This window comes from Canis lupus, chromosome 26 (genome assembly GCF_048164855.1).
Source record: "Canis lupus baileyi chromosome 26, mCanLup2.hap1, whole genome shotgun sequence".
Taxonomy (NCBI): Eukaryota; Metazoa; Chordata; class Mammalia; order Carnivora; family Canidae; genus Canis; species Canis lupus.
This window is the reverse complement of record NC_132863.1, coordinates 16,902,933-16,929,488: the sequence shown is the minus strand read 5'-3', so window position 1 is coordinate 16,929,488 and position 26,556 is coordinate 16,902,933. Positions and strand designations below refer to the sequence as shown.

Sequence of the window (26,556 nt, the reverse complement as noted above, 5' to 3'; positions counted from 1 at the left end):
CGATGCTATGGCCATGACCTAATCTGAAACTGAGAGTTGGATGCTTAACCCACTGTGCCACCCAGGCACCCCTAGCACAGTCAACTCTAAGCTAATGAAGGTAAACACTAGTGGTGGTAATACCAAAAAAAAAAAAAAATATATATATATATATATATATATATATACACACACACACATATAAATATATATCCATTTGAGTCTGTTTTTGTGTATGTGTGTATATGTATATATACACACAGTATATGTATATGTGTATATACAATATATACATACACATATATATAAATTTAATTAATTAACATACACTGTATTATTGGTTTCAGAGGTAGACGTCAGTGATTCATCAGTCTTATGTGACACCCAATGCTCATTACATCACATCACATGCCCTCCTGAATGTCCATTACCTAGTTACCCCATTCCCCCACCCCCACCCCTGCATCAACCCTCTGTCTCCTGTGATCAAGAGTCTTTTATGATTTGTATCTCTTTCTGATTTCAACTTGTTTTATTTTTTCCTCTCTTCCCCAATGATCCCTTGTTTTTTCTTAAATTCCCCATATGAGTGGGATTGTATGATAAATGTCTTTCTCGGACTCAGTTATTTTGCTTAGCATAATACCCTCTAGTTCTATCCATGTCTTTGCAAATGATAACATTTCATTTTTTGGCTGAGTAGTATTCCATTATATATATATGTATGTGTGTGTGTGTGTGTGTGTACACACACACATACACCACATCTTCATCCGTCCTTGGACATCTGGGCTCTTCCCATAGTTAGGTTATCGTCGATATTGCTGCTATAAACATTGAGGTGTAGGTGCCCCATCAGTCACTACATTTGTTCTTTGGAGTAAATATCCAGTAGTGCAATTGCTGGTTGTAGGGTAGCTCTATTTTCAACTTTTTGAGAAACCACTATACTGTTTTCCAGAGTGGTTGCACCAGCTTTCATTCCCACCAACAATGTAAGATGGTTTCTCTTTCTCTGAATCTTTGCCAATATCTGTCCTTTCCTGACTTGTTAATTTTAGCCAGTCTGACTGGTGTGAAGTGGTATCTCATTGTGATTGTGATTTGTATTTCCCTGATGGCAAATGATGTTGAGCATTTTTTCGGTTGGCCATTCATAGGTCCTCCTTGGAGAAATGTCTGTTCATGTCTTCTGCCCATTTCTTGATTGGATTATTTGTTCCTTGGGTGTTGAGTTTGATAAGTTCTTTATAGATTTTGGATACTAGCTCTTTATCTGATAAGACATTTGCAAATACCTTCTATCACTCTGCTATGTGTCTTTTGATTTTTGTCAACTATTTCCTTTACTTCACAAAAGCTTTTTATCTTGTGGAAGTCCCAGTAATTCACTTTTGTCTTTGTTTCCCTTGCCTTTGGAGATGTGTCTAGCAAGAAGTTGCTGTGGCCGAGGTCACAGAAGTAGCTGCCTGTGTTCTTCTCTAGGATTTTGATGGATTCTTCTCGCACATTTAGATATTTCATCCATTTTGAGTGTGTTTTTGTGTATGTTGTGAGGAAATCATCCAGTTTCACTTTTCTGAATATGGCTGTCCAATTTTCCCAGCAGCATTTGTTGAAGAGATTGTTTTTTTTTTTTCCATTGGATATTCTTTCCTGCTTTGTTGAAGATGAGTTGACCATAGAGCTGAGGGTCCATTCGGGTTCTCTATTCTCTTCCATTGATCTATATGTCTGTTTTTGTGCAGTACCATACTGTCTTGATGTTACAGCTTTCTATTTTACAAAGATGAGCCATGACAGAAGACCTGTGCAGTTCTATATTTTTGTAATGTATTAGTTGACATTAAACAGGGAGTTTAATTTTGTCTTTGCTAAATAGTATCTTATTTAGCTAGACACATCAGTCATATCTGTTAATATCATGTGGAGTCTTAAATTTATCATCCAAACAATTAGCTATTCTTCTAGTTTTGTGCAAAAACTTAATAATCCCATCATTTAATTTAATTTAATTTAATTTATTTAAGAGGTTTAGAAATTTGTTGCATAGGAAAGATACAGGAATATATCCCTTTATAATAGCATTAGAAGCCTTTTTTTCAAGCGAGCCTTGTTCTATTAGACAATCCTGAATTCCCACTTTTCTTCTTGTCCTCAAAGGTATTAAAGAATTCCTGGTCAAATAACTTATTGAAATAAAAGTTCCGTCTGTATATCTGTTCATCTATCTACCTATCTAACTACATATATATTTGTTTATTTATATATAAACTCTACATATAAACTGGCTAATATTTTACTTAGGAAAGAAATGAGATTAATTTGGTAGTATTTATTATAAAGAAGTAATATCCCGATTTATAAATGAGGGAACTGAGACACAATGAGAGCAATAAGTTTATCCAAAGTCAAATATCTAAGAAGTAGTGGACCAGGAAGTAGAAGTTAGGAAATCTAACTCTAAAATCTGTGACATTTCCATGAGATTGCTGTGATAAGCAGCCTGTATGATGGTGTCCAGTGATCCCATTCTCCTGGTATTCACAAACTAGTAGAATCCCCTTCTCTTGAGTAATTTGCTTCTGAACAATAGAATACAATGGCACAACACTAGAAGTTGGTATACAAAATGCTTACTTAGGCCAATTGACACTTAAACTGATGTTCATAGGACTTATATATGATTTCTGAAATACATTCTTCAAATTCATTTAACTTGTGTAGCTGAATTGGGATTGAATCTAGATTTTGTATTTTCAGAATTTGTGTTCTCTCCTCATGTACCAACTTTACTGTGTTGCTTATTATGAGATCAAAGTTACTTTAATGTGTTAAAATTTCAGAACTGCTTGTTTATTATGCATATTCTGTTCTTTGATACATACATATTCACATTAGTTCCATCTATCTAGGTTTCCTCTCTAGTGGTTCTTGCTGTGAATTACTGAACACTTTCTTTCTATGTTGTGACTGTTCTCTTTATTAGAAGGGAGTTTTATAGTTTTATCTATATTGAACAAAGTGTTAGACACATGTGCATGACCATAATGAAACGTAATTCTTTATGCATCTGCTTCACAGTAGGATGCTCTAGCAATATCAATGGAAAGAATGTTTGGGGGCTTTCTCAATCATTCAAGAAATCTCATGAGGACAGAGCAGACCTTGGAGGATATTTTTCCCCAAGACACTTTTGGTAGAGAAGGTTTATAGGACAGTGTCCTAAAGGTCAGTTTTTATCAGAAATATAATTTACACCAACACTAAGCCAAGAAATTAGAGCTTAATCACTGGTTCAGTAAGTCACTAAGAAGAGAAAAACCCATGAGAGTACCATTGGATTGTCAATTGGAAAGGCTAGGGCAGCTTCTCTTCTGAATTGGGGGTCAAGTGAGTGGAAAGGATATGACAAAGGCAAAATGAGTGTGAGTGCTCCATGGCTGGAGTTGAGCTACTCTCATGTTTGTGACAGTGTGTTCCTGAAAACTAGAAGCAGGCAGTGAACTTATCTGAACTAGGCCAGATACAATCAATTCAGCATGTGTTTAGAGATTATTCTAGGTGCACATTTGGGAATATCTACTTGTGTTTTTCAGCACCCCCTACCTCCCTTTAACTTATTACTCCTCAAGGCTATAGAACATTGAGATTTGGCTTTCAACTGATGTGGTTAAAGAGGAAAAACAGCCAGCCTTAATTACATTAGGAATCTAGGCAGAACCTAGTTTTAACTGGTCTCCTCTTCTTCAACTTTTGTAGGCCAGATGTTTTTTCAGTAACCCTCATGAAACTGTGCATCATACACAGATCTTATAGTCTGCAGCAAAATTTCTTTTGTTCTTTTAATTTGGCTAGAGATATAATCTGTGAGCAACCTCAATACATAAGAATGAGAAACCACTTCTGTTTTGATGGTTTTTTTTTTTTTTCAAACCTAAATGATCTAAATGAATAGTGCTATGGCAAAGAGCTCATCCTACTAAGGCCAACTTGGTAGTAGGCCACCTAGATGCTATCAATTTTGCATTCCCAGCTGGTGTCCCTGTGTAGTTTTAATAGGAAGTCCTGCGCATGGCCCTTACAAATTCCCCACTGCTTGCTGAGATGGATTAAAAGATGCAAACTCACTGAAATACGCCAAGGAATATAATGGTCTCTACAGAAGATCTGGCTGTGTCAACCAACAAAAAGTTCCAGCTGTGGCAGCCGTGTGGAACAAAGGGAACTCTTGGCTTAATGTGGAGTACATGCTTCTGACGTTCCAGTTCAGGCAAGAAATAAATAAAGCTATTACAAAGCCCTTGACCAGATGTGTCTAACATAGTCTAAAATGTGTTTGCACAGAAACTTCACTATCAACGTGGCTCATTCTTACGGCAATGGACATCTGTTCCTGAAGGTTAATGGGGGGTGCAGTCCATAATCACAATAAAGACCTGATCTGGCTGGCCTCTGAACTGCCTTTTCCCTGGCTGCTGTTGTTCACATTAATCTGCATAGTCTCGGTCATGTGTGGGTCAATGATTTATTTAACACAGAATCTAAATGCTTCTGTGTCATGGAATCAAACTCTGTCCAATAGTCAAAGACTTGAAACTTTTCATTTGTTTTCCAGGAGCAATTGTGCACATTCCCCATAGATAACTTGACACTGTTATGCCCTGTCACAGTTTACATCTGTCTTTGACTTATATTGTTCCTAAGGTTAGCTATTGATCATTATTCTCACATGAATCCTTCATTACTCTAATTGGAACCATTTATAAACACATTCCTTGGACAGATGACAAAAGGATCCATGATAGACAACTTCTTATTCAAAACAGCTGTTCAATATGTAAATCAAAAGCTGTTAAAGATTGTATTGAGCTGAGAACAATTATACAAGTTTCTAGCCTGTTGTGAATTAAAATGACTGCATTAGAACTTAAGGGATTTGTAAAGGGAGTCTTTCTTTTCAAGAATGCCAGTTCAAATATAGCTCAGGTCATTGACAAGTAATATTACGTAAAAATAATGGAAAACAAATCTATGCTCTCAGCTTTATTGTTAATAGATGATATCTTCTGAAAGCACTATTTACTATCGACAATCTTTGGTTACCCTATCTGAAAACCTAAGGCCTAAAAGGTCTTAACTAAATTAAGGAACTACTAAGAACTGATTTTAAATTTCAGAATTTAGGAACTGTTGATCATTTTAGGCACACTATAAGATTTTCTTTAAGTTACTTTAGTTCTGTTTATACACACATGTGCAGATCGCCAGGGTTTCTTCTTCCCATTTTTATCTGGAAATAAGATAAAAGTCAAAACTGAGTAATCATGTAGAGGACTATGGAAACAAAATGATTACAATGGATAACTAATACTTATTGGCTGTTTGGTCTATGCCAATCACTATTCTAAGTACTACAATAAGTATTAGCTCATTTATTTTTCATAATAACCCCAAGAGGTAAGAACTATTATAATCATTATCTCATAGATGAGAAAATTAAGCCAGTGAGATTAAATACCTTCACCCAATAAGTATAAACATCACGTAGCCCATATCAATCTCAGAATGTCCAAACAAAAGTCTATATTCCTTTGCTATATTTTCTCCAAGGCAGGCATGTTGAATGCCAATATCTAGTCAAGTAAATTAAGGTTGGTTATCAATCTACAATTTTAAAGATAGACACATAGGTAAATGATAGATGCAAAGACAGATGAGGGACACTAGTATCTATTGAATGCCTCCATTATCTTCAGTACTTACAATTTTTAATTTAATTTCCCATTTTTAAAAGGTAAATTTTATTAGCCCCATTTGTTTTAACATGAAGACCTTGATATATAGCAACTAAGCTGAATTTCTAATTCCTCTCACCTATTCTAAATCATGTTGCAGGACTGCAGCAGGTTCTCTAGGCCTTTGGGGGAAATTGGTATCTTCGTGTGACTCTCATTTCAGATATGATTAGGCATGTGGAATCAGAATCCTATGTAATACAAAAAGTCAGTTAATATAAATGTTTAAATTTGACTTCAGAATATTTTTACCATTACATATTTTTATATGTGTGATGTAACAGAGAAAGAACAAAGAGAGTTTTGTTGAGTTCAATTCCAATAATAAAGCCGAAGTTAGTGTCAGAATTATATCTGTTTCGTCGAGATATAAGCTTGTAACAACCTTCTCATCTCCAGCTTCTCTCCCAAAACAGGTAATGGAGCAAGGGAAAGAAAACCAGCTTTGAATTAAATGGAACAGGGGAAAATTTTTGAGATGATTTACTATCCCTGATTATGTAATGCTACCATTTTTGATATACCTGATTATGTAATGCTACTATTTCAGCAATTACTCAAATAGCTTATTTAAGCCCATAAAAAGCTATGTGATAAATATCTAAAATATTTGCATTAATATTTGTGAAATGTGTGTGATAAATGTTTTATAAAATATTTGTGATAAAAATTCTGGCTGACTGAATACTTCAAGGATTCAAGGAAAAGTAGAAATAGCCAACTAAACAAGACAGATCTCTATCCTGTTCTTGTTCCTTGTCTTTTCCATTAAATTTATTTCTCTTTTATTCTTTAACTTGTTCCTGATCCTAATTCAGTATTACAGTAGACATGCCCTCTTGACATCAATAATTAATTCCCTCAGCCCTCTTTGTAAATGACTATAATTCTGTTTGTCTTTCTTTTTTAAAAATATTTATTTATTTATTTCAGAGAGAAAGAGAGAGCAGGGGTTGGGGAAGAGGCAGAGGGAGAAGGAGAGAGAGTCCAAGAGTCCCAAGCGGACTCCATGCTGAGTATAGAGCCGGACATGGGGCTCGATCCCATGTCAACTCTTAATCTTCAATTTAAGGAGAGGTGGGATAACATTAAGAGATTAAGCCTACTTTGATCAGTACAGCATAACTTCTTTCTTTCACCCTTTAATGTAGTTATCAACTGAAAAACTCAGTTTTTAAATTAATTACATGTGGTTTAAAACACTATTTCAATCACTATGTCAATCTATTAATTAAAAATGTGATTAGGTAATAACTTCTATGTCTACATTACCTTATTTTGCCCCCACTACCATACTACAAGAACCCTGTCAGAAGAGACCAGGCCTGATACCTCCTCCTATTTCCACATAAGGTTTTAGTTGCCCTGTTTCAATAAAATACTTTCATTTAACTTGGTAAATAAAACTGAAGAAAGGAAAAGGGAAATTAAGTGAATTGGTATCTACTGAGTACTTACTAGGTACCAGGGAGTATGGCAGGTACATTTGGCTACATCTAGATGAATGAAGCAATATAAAATATGAGCTTTAGAAACATACAGATTGGAGTCAAGCCTTGTTTTGAAGGTCTCTTTACCTCTCTGTGTCTCAGCTTTCAAATGTATAAAATAGGATATAAGAAGCATCTGATTTATGGGATTGTGGTAAGGCTTTGATGAAATATCATATGTTACAGTACCTACCTACATGTAGAAGTGCCTAAAAGTAAAATAGTATTAGTTTATGACTAGTCTTATTAGTGTGCTATTTTCTCAATAATGCTGCATAACAAAACACACAAAACTCAGTGGCTTACAGCAGTAAATACTAATATTCTATTTCCATTTTTTTAGACCAGCATGGGATCTGCCTTTGTAGACTATGTTTGACTGGCCTTGGCTCGGAACTATAGGCTGAGTACAGGTCTGCTCCAACTGTCTCATCCTCCTTGTCCAAATCAGAAAACTAAAATACATTATTCTTATAGCAGAAAACAGAGAGCTACAGAGCAAGCCCAAATTCACAAGCACATTTCAAATCTCTGCTTAAGGAACATCTGCTAACATCCCACTGACCAAAGCAAGTTACACAGCCAAGTTGAAAGTTAAAATGTGAACATGGGGGAAAAGAGCAAATATTTGCTAAAAAGTGATTCAATCTGCCATAATAGTTATTTTGGCATGTAATTTCAATCTTTTTAAAAATTCAATTATCTAAATACAATCTAAGTTATCTACATCTGAAAATCTATAGTTTGGCTAATTTTATTTAAAAAACTATACAAGTGACTAATTTTAAAGTTGCTTAAGGAAAAAGTAAGAGTTTGGAGTGCCTCGGTGGCTCAGTTGGTTAAGTGGCCAACTCCTGATTTCAGCTTAAGTCATTAATCTCAGGGTCCTGGGATGGAGCCCCATGTCAGGCTCCACATTCATTGGGAAGTCTGCTTGAGATTCTCTCTCCCTCTTCTGCTGCTCCTCACCTCACTTTCACATGCATGCACACTTTCTCTCTAAAATGAGTAAATAAATCTTAAAAAAAGAAGGGCTCAAATAAGGTATAGCTAATTAATTATGAAATCCCCAAAGATGAACAATATAAAAAGATAGGCAAATGATGGTCATGAATAATATATTTAATAAACAACTCACCATTCCAAACCTTTCTGTTTTATGCTATATGGGAAACATTGTTACTCTGTGTTTTGGAATGTCAAAGGAACAGGAGACAGGGACCCAATTTTCTGTGCCATTATGGCAGTTGGAAGCCAATTGTTTTTCTGTTTCTTAGTGTAATATTCATATGTGATTGGGCCTTTTCCACCCATTGGCTTTACCTAGTAATTTAATCATGCTTTTGAACAATTGTTTTTGGGTGTCTACTCTATGCCAGGCTCTGTGCTAGTTATTGGAGAAATAACTGTTGACTCTGAGCAGCTTTCCAAATTGGAAACTTCTATTACATGAGTGGACAAATAATTGATTTCTTTAAATTCCACAAAGCCATGAATGAAGAACAAAAGACATAATTTAGAAAAGGCTATGTGTAACCCTGAACATTTTGCATGTATATATGTGTAGCATATTCCCAGGAGAACATGGAATGAGACAAAACTGAGGGTTCCTAGGTGGACTCTAATTGCTTCAACTGCATTGTGTAAAGAGTGGGCATTTCTTATAGCATGGGCATACTGTAATTTCTCTCAGTTGGGTTTTTAATGAGATGTTTCATTGTTAGAATCCTTGTAATTTTTGTTTCTGTTGAAAAATGTTAATTAGCAGGTATTTATTGATTTTGAGGGCTTGTGCTAAGTGTTTTCACACATCTCAATTCGAGTGAGTCTAGAATCACCACACTTACACAGGCTTCAAACTGAAGTTTCTCAGAGCAGACCTCTGCTTCTGCTTTCCAAGTCCATGGGTATGTGTGAAGATAATAAAGATAATTCTTCTCTAAGATAAAGTACGTTTTAAAGATGTTCTATGAGAGACTCAGTTCATTGGACAAAGACACAGAATCAAGTGATTACTCAACTGAATTAGTACATAATGACCTCAATACCCACATAGAGATGTTGAGTGGGGAACTATGCTTTTTTACTAATTTCTTTCTTTTTCTTTTAAATAGCTTCCAACACATTTTAGTTGTTCAATGACAATTAGGGAGGGCATGGAAGTTTGCACCTTGACTCTAAGCCCTGTGGTGGTTTCTGTCTTATCATCAACCTCAGAGCTCTTTGCAGAGAGAAAAGAAGAGGGTTGGTACCCAGTGTTTTCTAGAACTGTGATTAATGGTGTACCTTCATCTATCATCTCACCACCTTAAACCCACAACCTGACTTTAAGTGCACTCTACAAGCACACACCCAATGCTGCATTTCTGCAAATTTCACCAAAAAAAGACTACACTTCTCTTCTAATTACCATCACAACAGCTCCCATTATGGTTTGACCCTAGTAATTTAGTTATATTTATGCTGCTACAATGCACCAAATAGATAATAATGAATACTGATGCAGCCTAGGGTTGAAGCAAACTGTAATTACACAGGCTTAATGAAGTTACCAGAAAAGGCAGTATGTAAAAAACATACTTAGATTAAGCAAAGAAAAAAATGAATATTTCACATTCCTAAAGCTTTGCTTTATACTTGGAAATTCCTGGACACCTGGGCATGTGCTATTCTCTGAGAAGACTCCTTGATTTCTGGTCTGTGATTTCTGGACTTACACCATCACATTCTGAGCTTTCTTCTTTCATTTCCCACTGCCTAACTGTATTTGACAAATCGAGACAAACAGTTGCATGACTTACAGAGTAAATCAAATGAGACACTTATTTGGCAATCTCATTTTGTCCTAAGCGTGCTGAATTAAAATTTAAAATCAGGAGTTTGGTCAAGATGTTGGCAACCAGATCCATCAAATGAGGCAGAGCTCATGGCTGGAGCTCCTGAGAATAGCAGGTAACAAAGTTACTGGACTTGTAAATTAAAGTCATAGCCAGTTAGCATCTCAGGATGAATGAACTTGAGCCAGAAATTGCTTTTGTGAAAGTTGAAGTTTAATAAGTAGTGTATGGCAGGAAGAAGCAAAGGGGTGGTGGTGAGGTTATCATATATTACACAATAGAGGTGCTCTGTTGGAAAGATTTGGGAATCAATGAGACAGGACTAAAGAATCTTACATTCCCTAGCGTTCAGAGACCATTTTCAGTTCATTGAATAATGAGATATGAAACAGAAAAAAAAGACCTACATCTGTCTTAATATTTCATATTTTTATAATTATTGTGGTACTTTTCCTCTTTTCATTTGTCCCTGAGGGAAAAGTAAGAAGAAATGTGGTTTCCATGGATAGGGTATGACTTTGAGAAGTGGGAGAAGGAGATCCCGTGGGCTTTATATTCTTCATCCTGTGCTTATCTATCCTAATCTCCTGTAAACCTGAAGAATAGTCATTCTTTTATCTCATAAATTACTTCCACAGTTATCAGTTTTTAAGAAGGATGGCATCCTTAATATAGAGTCAAATCCTCACAATAAAAATTCTCCTAATGGCATAGAGGTCATGTTAAATTATGTGCGGCTACTCAGGTTCAGTTGGCTGAAATTCCAAAAGGCCCTTCTAAAGAGATTTCTCTCATTCTCCTCGTTGTTGAATAGTTCTCAACTATTCCATTCCCCAGTAGGCCCACATTCCTACTTTAAGTGCATATCTGGGTAGCAGATTAAGAGAAAAAGGATAGAGGCAATGTTTAAACTTGCCAAAGGATTATTTTTTTAATTTGACTGTCCCCGCCCCCAACTATGTCTCTTCATCAGTTCATAACTAGAAATAAATCTTGGCCAAATGCATTTTTATGCTTCCTGATGTATTTCATATCCACATCATTCACTCTCTGTTATCTCTACTACTTTGATCCATCAACTGCCCCTTTCTCTGTACCAGGTGAGCTAGCTTTTTAGCTGTAGAGGGATCCAGCTGTTCATCTGGGAGTCATTTGAGTCCCCAGTATTGAGGTGGAGCTGCTGTATTTTGCTTCACCTGCTATACTTTTTTTTTTCTGTCTTTGTAATTGGATTTCCTGATGAGAGTGAAGCTGCAGTAGGGACAGATGTTCTTAAAATTAAAAAAGAAAAAAAATTAAGGACCAGAGAAAGCATATAAATATAGGGGTGATTTGCATTGTTAAAAATGAAGTTTCTGTGCTTTGGATTTCATACATATTTTTTATTAAAATAAAATGAACCTGGATTTCAACAAAACTTCACTTTCTTGCAGACAGGAGAGATGTGGGCATGAGGGAGAAGTGCCCATTATCCCTGGTAGGTACTCCCTGCAGCTAGTCCCAAGAATATCAGGGACTCTTCAGGAAAGTATCCCTGCTGAACCAAATCAAGGAGTTACAACAAAGAGAAGTTTGTGACCAGACAGAGTTGGGAAATGTATGTTCTTTCTTTGTTTCAAATATTTTGACTCTGGCTCAAATACATTTGCCCTTAGTCAGATTCTGATTGCTATGCCATAAATAAAATAAAATAGAGTAAAATAGAGTAAAGTAAAAAAATGAAATAAAACAAAAGTCTCCTTGTGATCTCCTAATCACAAAATCATTTCTCAATTATTAATCTTCCTCACCTATACACATTGGTTGCATCCATCAGTTGTATCATGAAGTTGGCTTAAAACTGAGGATACATCTTGTCTTTCACTACACATGATGGATTCCAGATGTTCGGATTAAATAATGGTGTTCCCTTGTAGACATAACGGACCATAGCAGCAAAGTAACTAGGCAAAATGAGCAAACCAGGCACTGCAAATGATCTTAATTATTTCAACTATGAGAGAACAGAAAAGCACTGGGTAATACAACAAACAGCCCTTTGAAAGAGCAAACAAAAAGTCCTGGTAATTTACATTTAAGTCAAACCTGCTCCCTGCAAAGCATAATGTATGTGGAATAATTCAGGAAGAAATCTAGCACCATACCATTTTCATAATTGGTATTCTATGCCAAGTCTCCAGTAGCAAGTAGCATATAAATCATAATGCTAATATTGGTATGCTTTTCAATTTTTTAAAATGATGTCCTTATAGTCAAAGTATTACTGCTGAAAATATGAATGTGTTTTTATATCATTCAAGATGTCTCTTGTGCTTCCAGCATTTGAAAAGGCAGTTACAAATGCCACAACTGAGGTGGGTCAGATTTATACTGCATGCAGATGTATATAGATGTATGGAATCAAATCTGTATCTTTAATTTCTACTTTCCATGATTAAAAGACAGTACAGCTGATATTCTACTTGGCATAAAATTACCCAAATGCAGTCTTCCAGGCCTTGGAAATGGAGCTAAATTGTAGTTCATGTCAATGCTGGACCAAAAGGTGAATTCTGCCCTAGCAATCTTTTGTGATTCTGTACTACGCTGTAAATTAATCTGTCCGAACCATTGACACTCTTCCACGAAGCACAGGTGGCAGTCTCCTTTCATGCACACCAAAGAGAGTGAGATAAAATAAATTGTGCTGCCATTAAAAACATGCCAAAATAATATTTTTCCCATCTGCTAAGCCCAGCCTCTGTGGTAAGTGAACTAACAGGTTTCCACGCTCATACTTGATGAACAGACACCACAAGCAATTAATTACCATTAACACGGACAGGAGTCAATTGGATTTCTCTCTTTTAGACATTAATCAAAGCCAAAAACAGAACATGCACCTTGTATAACACTCAGACTTGTGGGTCTTCAGATGTGGCTGCTCTAAAACCCATTTCTGTCTACATATTTGCAACAAAGTTGGTCTGCTCAACAGTCCTATCAAGAGGGACTCTATGTCCTGGGTGCCATACTGCCAAAGCCATGGCCAGCAGACCCATCTCAGCTTGGCCTCCCTCATTTTCCTGAAACGCACACTACAAACAAGGACAATCCAAGGTTAAAGTCTATTTTTGCAAATAACTAGTTAAAAATACACTTTACAGGTTCCTTCCCATTAAAAATGTATGCCAGACAAATATGTATGTTTTAAAATGTTGTTCTGGGGAGTATTAGAAAGTCCACCAAAAGATGAATTTTGGCATTAAGACACTATTAATTATCTTTACTTTCATCTTTACTAATTATCTTTAATTTCATACTAAGGGTATCATAGTTTCGTCAATACTTACGGTAATATTAAACTTTTATAAAAAATAATCTAAAAAAAATTAATTAATTAAATAAATAAATAAACGGACCAAAAAAAAAAAAAAAAGAAAGAAACACTTTTATAGAAATAGTTGGTCTAGGGGCAGCTCCATTGGCACAGCGGTTTAGCGCCGCCTGCAGCCCAGGGCCTGATCCTGGAGACCCGGGATCAAGTCCCACATCAGGCTCCCTGCATGGAGACTGCTTCTCCCTCTGCCTGTGTCTCTGCCTCTCTCTCTGTGTCTCTCATGAATAAATAAATAAAATCTTTAAAAAAAAAAAAAGAAATAGTTGGTCTATGGTTCAAAAACAAGTTTGAATAAATGGAAAAATTAGAAAATAGGAAATCTAGCGAAGTATCCTTCAAAAAACCTCAGGCCAGGAGAATATAGCTAGTAAATTATTTTCAGACTTCCAACATAGAGATAATTCTTTTTTTCATACAATTTATTTTTTATATTTTAGAGAGAGAGAGAGCAAGCAAGAGAGAGAGTGGAGAGTGAGGGGCAGAAAGAGAGAGATAGAGAGAGAAGAGACTCTAAAGTGGACTCCCTTCTGAATGTGGACAGGAGGCTTGATCTCATGACTCTGAGATCATGACCTGAGCCAAAATCAAGAGTCAGACACTTAACTGACAGAGTCACCAAGCTGCTCCAATAACTCTTCTATTTATTTATTTACTTTTTCAAAAAAACAGAGAGGGAGGTAAAGCATAAGGGACTCAACTGTAGGAAATAAACTGAGGGTTGCTGGAGAGGAGATGGGTAGGAGGGCGGGATAATTAGGTGATGCACTTTGAGGAGGGCACTTGAACTAATCAGCAATTGATGAAGCAGTAAATTCTACCTCTGAAACTAATAATACAGTATATGCTAATGAAATTGAACTTACATAAAAAAATTTAAAAACACACTCAGAGATAAATAAATTAATTTCTAAAGTTCTTTTTAGAAATCCAGCATGACAGTGAGGTTTCATGACTTCTAAACTGGAAAGAGATCAATATTAGAATATTGGAGACTGTAGATAAAAATTAATGAATTGATTCCTTTATTTATAGTTCTTAATTTTTAGTTGAGTCTCAGTGGGTAAACCTAGGTGAAGGAGTGGGGAAAAGTAGGCTCAATAACACAGTAATGGAAAAAAGGAATAAATAGCAGAGATGTGACATGTGATTATAGTTTACAAATAACATGCCTATGGGTCATTAAAAAGAGAGAGAGAAGTCTCTTGTTCTGATAAGTTATTGTGTCCTGGTGTTGTTCTGGTAATGCTGACAGGCTGACAGACACTTCTGGGAGGCCAGATGATGGCAGAAAGAGGGCTCTAGGTGTTATTTCCCCTTCTCTCCCTTCCCCATCCCTTCCCTTCCCTTTCCTCTGTTTCCTCTCCCTCACTCCATCCTTCTATGCTCTCCATCTTTCCTTTCCTAAACTGCTTCTTGGATGCTAATAGTTATAATTAACCCTGTAACTAGAACAATCTCTACCTGATTGCTTATGCCCAACTCTTCTTGTTGAACGGATGTCAGAAGGGGATGCATCTTGAGTGGAGGCTCAACCCAGAAGAATCACTAAAGACAGATCTTCAATAGTTATTCATTTAAAAAAAATTCATGATAGACACACAGAAAGAGACAAAGACATAGGCAGAGGGAGAAGCAGGCTCCCCACAGGGACCCTGATGTGGGACTCAATCCCAGGACTCTGGGATCACGCCCTGAGCCGATGGCAGATGCTCAACCACTGAACCACCCAGGTGTTCCAGATCTTCAATAGTTATTCAAATCATTTAACTGAATCCTGTCTGTATCTGTCTTCATCTATCTTTCTCTCATCTATCTATCTATCTATCTATCTATCTATCTATCTATCTATCTATCTATTTCCATTTAAATCCATTCTATTTTAGTTACTCCCATCAGCATCTGTGGCAGATAGTATTTTCCAAAGATGGCTACAATAATATCTCTGCTGCCACATGTTCTTCATATTCTTCTAGAACCTTGCCATTTCCCCATCAAGAGATGAAGTCTAATTCTCTTCCCTTTATTCTGTGACTTCCTGTTAACCAATAGAATATGGCAGAAGTAACAGTGTGTGACTTCTAGTGCTACATCATAAAAGGTGTTACAGCTAGGATACTTTCTTTTGGAAACCACATAAGAACCCTGACTATCCTGAGATTGCTATGCTGAAGAGGCCATACGTGGCCTCAGCTGAATCTCAGTCAACCATCATAACCAACTGCAAGCCAGGTGAGAGAATCTTCTTGAACATTTAACCCAGTTGAGCCTAAAGATAAATAACCGCAGCTCCAAGTGGTATCTACCGTAACCATATGTGAGACCCTAAGCTAGAACTACCTAGCAGATGCTTTCCTAAATATCTTACTCATACAATTATGAGCATGTTTTAAGTCACAAAGTTTTGAGTTAATTTGTTTGTTAGCAATAGTAACTGGAACAGTCTTCAACATTTCAAGGAATGACTTCTAATTAAAGCTTGTTGGAATGAAGCACACACAACTTTAGGGACAGGATTATACAGAGGAAGTTAAATGTCATTGTATTTTATAGGAGAAACGTTTGGAGTCATACACTTTTCTAAAAGCATCTTCTTCAGTGTCAAAGGCACTGAGGCATGACAGCCGTATTTCCTGTTTTCAGTTCCTCTGGTGTCTGGTATTCTCATGGAGAAAACATTGAGTTTCCTACCCTACAATATTCCTTATCCAGTCTGATTAATATATTCTGGTGTCCATTCAAGACACTCTTACTTCTATATAAACTGGCCACATTGATCTCTGGGGGAAAAAACAAGGGAAGGAAGGAGATGGAAGTTCAAGAAATAGAGGTGAAGAATTTGAATGATATTTGAGAATGTCTCAGTTTTCACTTTAAGAAACTATCAAAAAGAACTATTGTTGACTATTTTATATTATCTTGCACATTTGTATAATAAACACCTACATAGAAATAAAATTACTGTGGGTTTTCTAAATGTACAATTTACTGTTAAGATTTTGTTTTAAGTAATATTAATATATTAACCAAATTCATATTTTCTTAGCAAATAATTTGGAGTAGCTTTACTCTGTTATTGAATATATAGAATTTCTATGTATACTTTTTTTTCACTTTTCAACCAATTGTCTTAGTATATGGTCTTAAGCTCAGGAAAATAATCGCATTAACCTTTTAGTCTGTTATTTTATTAGCTATAAGCTGTGAAGTAATCTATGATTCAGCTTGCTTATACTGCTCTGCCCTTGTTGGGGGATGATCTAGCTGATGACAATCTGGCAGATTTATGTCCAGGGAGAATCAGTCCCACCCTGTGTGGGTGTTGGCTTGAATGGCTCTAGTCCCCATGGGGCAAAGAGGTCTTGTCACCTCAACAAGCAAGGAGGGCAAGTTGGAGCCAGCTAACATCCGTCAGGAACTCCACAGCCAAAGGCATGATCTGAAAGGAAGAACTGAGTTCACTGTCAACTATACTAAATTGAAAGGGAAAAATAATATAAGTTAGGTCATCTACTTGGTCCCAATCATAAGGAGAAAATTGCTAGCTGTAAAATAGCACTAGTAATTTATCTTTTAATTGGGAAGCCACTTCAGCATATTTATGCTAATAAATATACTATAGCCGTTAGTTACTATAGTGAGAAGAGTATGCATATTATTCTGCTTTGGAAATACAAGTGAAGTAAAAATTGCATTTAGCCATTGAATGCTTTGATGGAGTCTTTATAAGGGAAGTGCCTAGAGCCAGATGATCCAGAGTCTAAAGCAGATCCTCAGTTATCTTAAACACACACACAGTCTCTCTCTCTCTTTTTAACTAGAAAAGGAAAGACTTTTTTTTTTTTTAATTTTTATTTATTCATGATAGGCACACAGTGAGAGAGAGAGGCAGAGACACAGGCAGAGGGAGAAGCAGGCTCCATGCACCGGGAGGCTGACGTGGGATTCGATCCCGGATCTCCAGGATGGCGCCCTGGGCCAAAGGCAGGCGCCAAACCGCTGCGCCACCCAGGGATCCCTAAAAGGAAAGACTTTTAAGGAGGTTTCTATATACAAGATTCTGAATCCTAAAAAAAAAAAGAGGCTTTAATTAAAAAAAGATTTTGAATCCTAAAGAACATCTTCATTTATTTAGAATGCTTTAGAATTTATAGGGCACTAACTTTCAAGTTAAACAGCTGTTTTTTAGGTTGGAGTCTTATGTGCCCTTAACCTAGCAAACTTGCAGGCGAAAGGAAGGTACTGTTTTGTACAGCAAACATCTCTTGCAAAACAGTACCTTTTTGAGTTTAATGTAAATGATTTGGAAGCATAAAGATTTAATTTCATATTAGTTGGAGGGGATTATGAATACTTAGGCTTTAATCAAAACCCTGGTAATTGGAAAACAAGGTGGGTATATTTAAGAAAACCAAAATTGATGTTGGAGTCACATGCTTTCAGACAAATGCACTTATGATGCATAGTATAAAATTGCAAAATCCTTGGTGTTTATTTTTATAATTGGATTTACCTTGAGATCAGAGTGGACAGCTAATGTTGGGTTTGATAAGTTATGGCTTAGAGTGTAATAATGTTTAGGCTTAAGGTGTCTTATGGAGATTCTGAAATGCTATGTACCTTTAAATTTGGAAGAGTTAAAAATAATTTATTTCAATAGCACCAACAATGATGAATGGATAGATAGATAAATAGATACATAGGATAGATATATAGATGATAGATAGATATAATATATAGATAGATATAGATAGAATATATATAATATATTATTAATAATATATAATATAATAATTATATATATGTGTATATATATACATATATGTTTGAAAGACAAGAGGTCCTTAATGTCAGTGAAGGCCCAGTTAACTAGCTAAAGTAAGGAGGCCCTGCCCTGCAGAAGGACTATATTTGCATGGACAGGTCAGATCTGAGTCACCATTTTGGGGTTGCTGGCAGGCTGATGAAGTCAACCCAGCTTTGTGCTCTAAATAGAGCAATATCTGGGTCAAAATCCGGGCTCTGCCTACGTAAAGAGGAAAACAGGCATGGGCAGTTCAAGTAGTGAGCAGAGGTGTAGTCTGAGCTCAAACCCATAGCTCTCAAAAAAAAAAAAAAAACAAAAAAAAACAAAAAACCCATAGCTCTCAAACAAGAGTAGGCACATTTTAGCTTAGGGTTGGCATGAAAAATAGAAGCAACTAGTTTTCTTGCAGACAGTGTAGCAAAATCATTCCTGCAGCTTCTAAAAACTTGGGGACACATTATAATTTATGCAGCAACTCCTAAATTTTCTGATCTTGGCTAGGATGGCTGGAAGGTTCTTGAAAATTTTGTGGTAGATCATCTAGGCATTGCTTTTTAATGTACACATAAATGGTTGAGGATTTTGTTAAAATAATGTTTCTGATTCAGTAGGTGTTGGGTGGGGCCCAAGTATTTACATTTCTAGTAAGTTCCTGAGTGAAGCTGATGCTCCTGCCCATGAATAGAGAGACCAGCCATTCTGGCTATATAGGACGTTTATTATAGATATTATATTATCTGGTGATAATATAATCACATGCGTAGGGTTACCAGATTTAGCATACAAAAATACAGGATACCCTGTTAAATTAGAATTTCAGGTAAGCAACAAATAATATTTTAGCATAAGTATTTGAAACAAATAAAATATTTGGGACATATTTGTTCTAAAATATTATTTCTTGCTTATCTGAAATTCACAATTACCTTAGCATTATCCACTTTGTTTGGCAATCCTACACGGAGACTATTTTGAAATGTCAATCACTGCTGAAGTTCTTGCTTTAGATATTCTTACTTAATTGGTCCAAGGTGCAGCCTGGGCATATGGACTTAACAAAATACCCTAAATGACTCTAATGTTCAGTCATGGTTGAGAGTTACTGATTAAAAACTCCCCTTCTTATTAATCAGATGAGAAAACTGAAACTTAAGGAGTTGTGTAGTCTGGCCATACAGAATAGAATGGGGTTTAAAGTTTAGAGTTTCAGGAACTTTTTGCCTTATATTCCCTCCATCTTGTATAGAAAGCATATTGCTCTCTTAGAAGCTTAAACAACAGCCTCACCTGGAAGCTTCATTTGTGCCTAGGTCCCTGAGGTTGAGGAGGTTGTCTTCCCTCATTTGAGTTCTCCCTTTAAGCCCCTGCAGGCCTCATCCCAGGTAAGCATTCAGAATGCATTTTGAGATCTGTCTACTATGAATCTTAATTCATTGATACTTTAAAATTCATTTATTCTCATTCTTAACCTCACAACTGGGAAATTTAAAAAACAATGGTGTCTGGGTGCCACTCCCAGAGATTGTGATTTAATTGATTTGGGATGCAGCCTAAATTGGAATTTTTGGAAAGCTCCCTGTGTGATTCTAATGTGCATATGGAGATGAACAGTACTGTTCTATCAGAGCCTTTACAGGCAGTGGACCTGGGGCCTGTGACTCTGAAGTTGTCTGTAAGTGGTGGGTCCAGCTGAGCCCATCACAGATGTGTGTAAATCAGCAACTTCAAAGGCTGGAAATACTGAGCTTGACTGCAGGGTAAACCTGGAATGCCTCATATGTTATTCTTTCAAGACTTGTCAAAGCATCTGAACCCGTTCTAATTAAAAAATACATAGTTTCTTTAGATTCCAACATCTTAAAATACCTATAGGAGCCTTGTATGTATTTCCACTGGCCCTGGGATATCCTGTTTCTCTGATGGAATGCAGAATAAATAGTTATTTTAGAAAAATAATTTAAAAAATAGGTAGGGAATGGGAAGGGGAGAGAAAGCCAGCATTTGCTCAATCTGAGCTTTCTAACTAGCAGTTTCAAGGTCCTAGAAATACCTCTCTATCCCTAATCCTTCCCTGTGATCTTGTACTTTTCCTACTCATCAGAAGAAAGTGGACCAAGTTCCTAATTTAGAAATAGCTGCATATCAGGCCTTACATGAAGAAGGAAGATTTCTTAGGTGAAGTATTTGGCAAGAATTAGGACAATAAACAGTAAGACCATGAGCTTCCTTCCTGCTTTCTCCTTTAAGAATTGAAATGCACTCAGAGCAAGCCATGGATGAATCACAACTATTTAAGACGGACAAATGAGGGTCTTCTGAAGTCTTGAAATTCTGGAGCATTATTTCATACACTTGTAAAGATCATCCATGGCTTTTCTATAGGAAAACAGTCTTCCTACCATCAGGGAGTGGTGAATATTTAGAGTGCTTCTTACTTAGTCTGATCCCATTATATTAAACTACCCGATTACACCTTTATAAGCTTGGTGAATGTACTTAGGTTTAGATGACTGGATCACATGATTAGAAGTTCACCAACTTGTCCTACCCAGATTTCCCAACTCCTAATCTAATTGTTCTTCATAACTAAGATAGACTACTTACTACCCATGATTTCATTGCATTGTTCTGGTTTAAGTATTTAAATCAGATGGACTTTGATTCTATTCCTTCTATGTTAAATTGAGAGAAATCTAGGCCACATAGAGAGAAAGAGTTATTGACTCAGTACAAGGCAAGAACAATCTCCCCCACCCCTACTCCTGTCAGCCTCAACCCACCTGCAGGTCCTTAGAACCATCCTATAAAGCTAGAAAGTATAGAGACTCCACAATGGTTTGTTCAAAAGTGTCGTAGTTTTTACTGAATTATGATCTGTGCTTTGTAAATCTAAAGAAAAAAGCAAAAAGGAAAGATGTCATATTTATTAAGTGGAGCATCTCCTTAAATTGCTATTTGTCAGAAAGCTATATTGAGATATTAATTTGCGTTGTGATCTCTTTTATTTTTCTTTCCTCTCTTCCGATTTCAAGTACTTCTTTGTCTCCAAGGTGGTCGGTATGACAGAATTAAAATAGATGTTATCTTTGGACTACCTGGATTCTAAGCTTGACTCCCAGACAAGTATGGGTATGAGGTGACCAGTAAAGAAGCTAAGACCAGTGAAAAATTTACTGTATTGTATCCAAGAGGATGGAATGCAAGCTTGGGTTGTGCCTCCTAGAATTTGCAAAACCTGAATTTGGGCCGGACAGCTTTCAGTTTGGAACCAGTGCTTATCAATAGGATTTGCAGACTCAGACAAGAAGTAGGGTTGTAAGTTTTGGTCCATATAGGACACTCAATAAAATTTGAATTTCAAGTAAACATTGAATTGCTTTTTAGTCTAAGTACATCGGTGCAATATTTGTCACATATTTATGCTAGATGTTACTCATTTTTATCTGAAATTCAAAATTAGTAGGTGCCCTGCATTTAATCTTGCAAGCCTAGCAAGGGAGGGATTTCATTACTGATTATGATGAACTGACAGGGACATTCCCTGGCTTCTGTTTACCAGACAGCACACAAGCCTTCTGGGTTCTTGGGTAACACTAGGTGAAAGGAAGGGCTCTCCTTTAATGACTAGGATATATTCTCTACCAGCTGGACCAGATGAAGTGTCAGGTCAAGGTTTAATTGATTTGACTTTATTTTTATGTATTTATTTCTTAAAGATGTATTTATTTATTCATGAGAGACACACACACAGAGAAGCAGAGACATAGGCAGAGGGAGAAGCAGGTTCCTCGCAGGGAGCCCAATGTGGGACTCAATTCTGGATCCTGGGATCATGCCTTGAGCCGAAGGCAGACACTCAACCACTGAGCCACACAGGCATTCCTGGTTTTATTTTTTTTTTAAGGTTTTATTTATTTGATAGAGAGAGCTAGAAAAAGAGAGGATGAGCAGGCAGAGGGGAGAGACTCCCTATTGAATAGGGAGCCCTACATGAGGCTCGATCCCAGGATCCTGGGATCATGACCTGAACTAAAGGCAGATGCTTAACCTTCTGAGCCACCTAGGTGTCCCCGATTTAGTTGATTTTAAAGAAAAATATTTTAAAATGGCATTTCTTGCACATTGAAGTCTGATTGTAGATACATACTTAATATAAATATAATCCCTGTTTATTGTAGACATGTTTCCTAGGGGATATGAGGCAGGGTATTTGTTCACTTTCCTGTAGAGAAACAAGGAGGTAGAGAGAGAGAATTCTGAAGGTTTGCTTTTATTTTTCCTCAACATGACAAGAGGTCATTGGTTATGGTCTAAAAAGAGATTGAGAGACTCCTGGTGCCATGTTTCTAAAAGAGATAATGCCTACTGTCACCAGAATGCTGTTGATTTCATTGGAAAGTAGGCTTTATAATACTTCTCAAAGAATGAATGGTGGATTTTGTCTTACAAAGTGTATCATGTCATGTAAGTATATGGCAAATGCATTAAAATCTGGATGACCAGGTTTTTGGGAAGAGCCAAACACTGTTTAGATTCTGAGGGAAATGGCTTACCATTTCCATATGTGTCTACCCATATAGGGTAAAGAGCTAACACAAGATATTTATGAATGTGACCCACTAAGCCAACTATGGCTTACACTTTCATTTGCAAGAGAGCAAGGGAACAATATTGGATGAGCCATTTGTTCCTGGGATGGAACACAGCTGCTAATGGGTCTGTTGAGTTGGGGAGGAACTACATCCTGGGACAGGAAGTGAAGAGGCATCCTGTTCAGGTCAACTTAAAGGTGAAATTGAGGCAAACAGATTATAATGTTTCAAGAATCAGTTCAGGCCAGACAAGAGGATTAACATTCCTTCCCTGAATGACATGATGCCAAAAGCTTTTTTGTTTTATTTTATATATATATATATATGTTTTTTTTTTTTTTTTAGATGAGCAACAGCCTTCAGATCCTGAGTTTAAAAGCCTGATCCAGACCCGAGTCATTGGCACCACTCCCTAACTCCTCTCTACTGCAGGTGTGCTACAGGTCTCCTTCCAGCTCTCGCTGAACCCTGCCCCCTTTGCCTATCTCCCACCTGACAATTGTAAAATTCAAGAAGATCCTCTCAGGGTGGTATAGCTTCAGGCATATGAATTCCTTCCGGGCTCTTTGAGCTTGGAAGCAGTTTAAAGGTAGGAAGGTTTGAAAAGTGAATGAATTCCCAAGGATAAACATGTTTCAAAGGAACCTTGAATGAGGGACTTTGTTTTTACAGTTTTTTTTTTAATGACGTTTGCTTACTTAATGTAGTAACTCCTTGAACATATTGCCTCGTATGATATAATTTATTTACATAATTCTGGATTGGAAAATTATAAGCAAATCCAAAGAAAACTTTAAGAAAGAAGAAAACTTAGTTTTGTGAGGATTTTAGAATGAAATATATATATATGTATGTATGTGTGTATATATTCATACATCATGTATGATGGCCGTGTGTAAGGCCATATTTCTGGTAACTGATAGTGTTTAAAACAAGTGATTGTTGACCTGGGAAGTGATTGCCTCTCTCCAGAGGGTTACTTTGGGCTCTTTATTATTTTTTTTTAAAGATTTTATTTATTTATTCTTGATAGACACAGAGAGCGAGAGAGGCAGAGACACAGGCAGAGGCAGAAGCAGGCTCCATACAGGGAACCTGATGCGGGATTCAATCCCGGGACTCCAGAATCATACCCTGGGCGGAAGGCAGGTGCCAAACCGTTGAGCCACTCAGGTGTCCCAACTTTAGGCTCTTAAAATGCTACTTGAATTGACCCTAAAGCATAGAGTCCACTAATTATGTGAAAGAAAGCATGTTTCAATCAAAAGAGTTAATGTCAAACATACTAATTTAAGAAGAGTAATTCACAGATGACTTTTCTCTAATAAATAAATTCCCTTTTTCCTAAAAGTCCAACAAAAATACATACTACATATATATTTCATCTTAAAATCCTCACAAAAACAAGTTTTGTTTTTGTGTTTTTGTATGTGTATATGTGTGTATTATATATATACACATACATGTATATATACAGGTATAGGTTATATACATATATAGAGAGATTTAGACACAGATATTTGGGAAAGTGAGCTTAAATAAATTTAGATCATGAGCTAATTTCCAGCCTGTTTTAATTTATGCCAAATTGTTTCCAATGGGATTCAAAAGAAGATGGTGCTTTGTAATCTAATCCAAGTTTTTGCTTTTGTGAGCATTCAGCTTTTGCTACATTGACATATTATAAAATGGAGGAAGACATTTAAGAACTGAACAGGAGAGTTGGCAACTCCCATAGCAGAATCCTAGTAAAAAAGGTAAAGAAAAGAGTTTACCTTCTGTGCCTCCTGGAAAGAGAAATTCCTTCTAATAGTGTGGAGAGATGAAAAATAGGAGAAAGGAGTCTCTCTTTCTAGAAGAGTGACCATAACTTGTTCATTTTCTAAAAATTTTTTTTGTCACCTAAAATAGGTTGTAAGCCCCTTCATTTTATTTATCCGCTTGTTTATTCCCTAACAATCTCCCTACAGTGAGACTGTTTTTTTCCTAAATCTTGAACTTTGGAAATTTAAGTAGTGGGACTGGGGATAAAAGAAATACAGGAAAGGTGGGGGTGACACTTTTCAATTATAAAAGCAGTGGAGCACATTATCTGAAATGCCGAGGCCGATAACACAGCCAGACTGAAGATTTTGGTTGTCTAAAGAATGTGCTTTACCAGTTATGTTGCTGAAATAATTCACATTGTTAGAGAGAAAGCCAGAAGGATCAGTATAGACATTCTACCATCCAGGTTTATCCTGGATTTTTAAATAAAATATTCTTTTTTAAAATCATTATCTCACGACTGACAGACATATCCCTAGGTAACAGGAGCCTAAGGATAATTGCAGATGAGAAAGTATTCTGTTTAGGATGCTGAAATTTTTCTTATTGAGAAATCTGGAGGGGAGGGGCCAGTGCTTTAGCCAGCCATCATTAGAGTAAGGATGGGACATTCAAAGTGCAATATAAAAAAAGGAAGTGACTCTAAAAAAAATTATTTATTTACTTGAAAGAGAGAGGGGTGGAGTGGGAGGAGAGCCTAGAGGGAGAGGGCAGAGGAAAAGAGAGAATCTCAAGCAGACTCCCTGCTGGACAGGGAGCCTAATGTGGGTCTGAGATGTCCTGAGATGACCTGAGCCAAAATCACGAGTTGGAAGCTTAACCAACTAACTGAGCCACCCTGATATCCCTAAAAAAGAGGTGACTTTCAAATCAAGTTACTGGCTATGTTGATTTTTCCAAACCCCTTGAAGAAGCTTAGCTTGGATGAGGTCTTGTTTATTTATTTTTTTTCTATATTTTGATTTTCCTTTCATTGTAATTCTAACTGAATTAAGTTACATCTAAGGCACCTGAGTGGCTCATTGTTTGAGTGTCTGCCTTTGGCTCAGGTTGTGATCCCTGGATCCTGGGATCAAGTCCCGCCTCAGGCTCTCTGCAGGAAGCCTGCTTCTCCCTCTGCCTGTGTCTCTGCCTCGCTCTCTCTCTCTGTGTCTCTCATGAGTGAATAAATAAAATCCAAAAAAAGAAAGTCACACCTAGATCCCAGGGCAATTGTTTTAATCATTGTCTATTCATTGGACATAGAAAAAGATTTTAATGAGACACCTAGAAATTACCTGTTCCAGATTTGATTTTTTAAAAAAAAATATTAAAAAAAAAAGAATCATACATTGACTTTGTTTACAGTTTAATTTGGAGGAGATAATATCACTAAAACACTCTAGAAGCCTCTGGAGTTACAAAGGGTTACCTGGGAGTCTCTGTCTAGAGGTGGAACATCTACTGATAACCTCTTGCTTCAATAATTTTTTCCAAAGTTTCATTTCCCATGTCAGAATTCTCACCTGGATTCTGTCTACAATAAACATCTCATATACACAAAAATAGTTGGTAGCATTTCTGATTCTGATATTGGAGTAAGAATGACAATAAAAGTAATGAAAGCAGATTAATAATTAAGATAGTATTTATGAGAGTTCTTTCTTATATGAATCCAGCCTTTCTAGATATCCAGTAATATGAGAGTGTTAGTCACCAGAAATTATCTACTGAATGTCTTTTTGGGGTTGTGGGTAGTGGAAGTCATGAGAAAGTGTAAAGAACTAGATTTACCATAAGATATAGTGCATTTCCTTCTAAGCATATTAAAGAATAGATTCATGTTACTGCTGAATTTCTAGCTATCCTAG

At 36.5% G+C, this 26,556-nt stretch overlaps 2 long non-coding RNA genes across 8 annotated transcripts in view; one reads left to right on the top strand and one right to left on the bottom strand.

The window, feature by feature from the left end:
- Window positions 1-26,556, bottom strand: part of LOC140618114 (uncharacterized) — a 297,240-nt gene that overhangs the window by 65,660 nt on the left and 205,024 nt on the right. For 2 of the 5 annotated variants that reach the window (XR_012018297.1, XR_012018298.1), the window contains exons 6-7: window positions 5,857-5,968; window positions 5,235-5,272 (exon numbers count right to left, since the gene is read on the bottom strand). The exons of 1 other annotated variant lie outside the window; for it this stretch is intronic. This is a non-coding gene — a long non-coding RNA (uncharacterized lncRNA). Of the gene's footprint in view, window positions 1-5,012; window positions 5,273-5,856; window positions 5,969-26,556 lie in introns of those variants that run through there. 2 more of the 5 variants (XR_012018296.1, XR_012018293.1) reach the window with 1 other exon arrangement.
- LOC140618116 (uncharacterized) overlaps window positions 15,603-26,556 on the top strand; it is a 207,998-nt gene continuing 197,044 nt past the window's right edge. For all 3 annotated transcript variants that reach the window (XR_012018325.1, XR_012018324.1, XR_012018326.1), the window contains exons 1-3: window positions 15,603-15,712; window positions 19,598-19,669; window positions 23,225-23,311. This is a non-coding gene — a long non-coding RNA (uncharacterized lncRNA). The remainder of the gene's footprint in view (window positions 15,713-19,597; window positions 19,670-23,224; window positions 23,312-26,556) is intronic.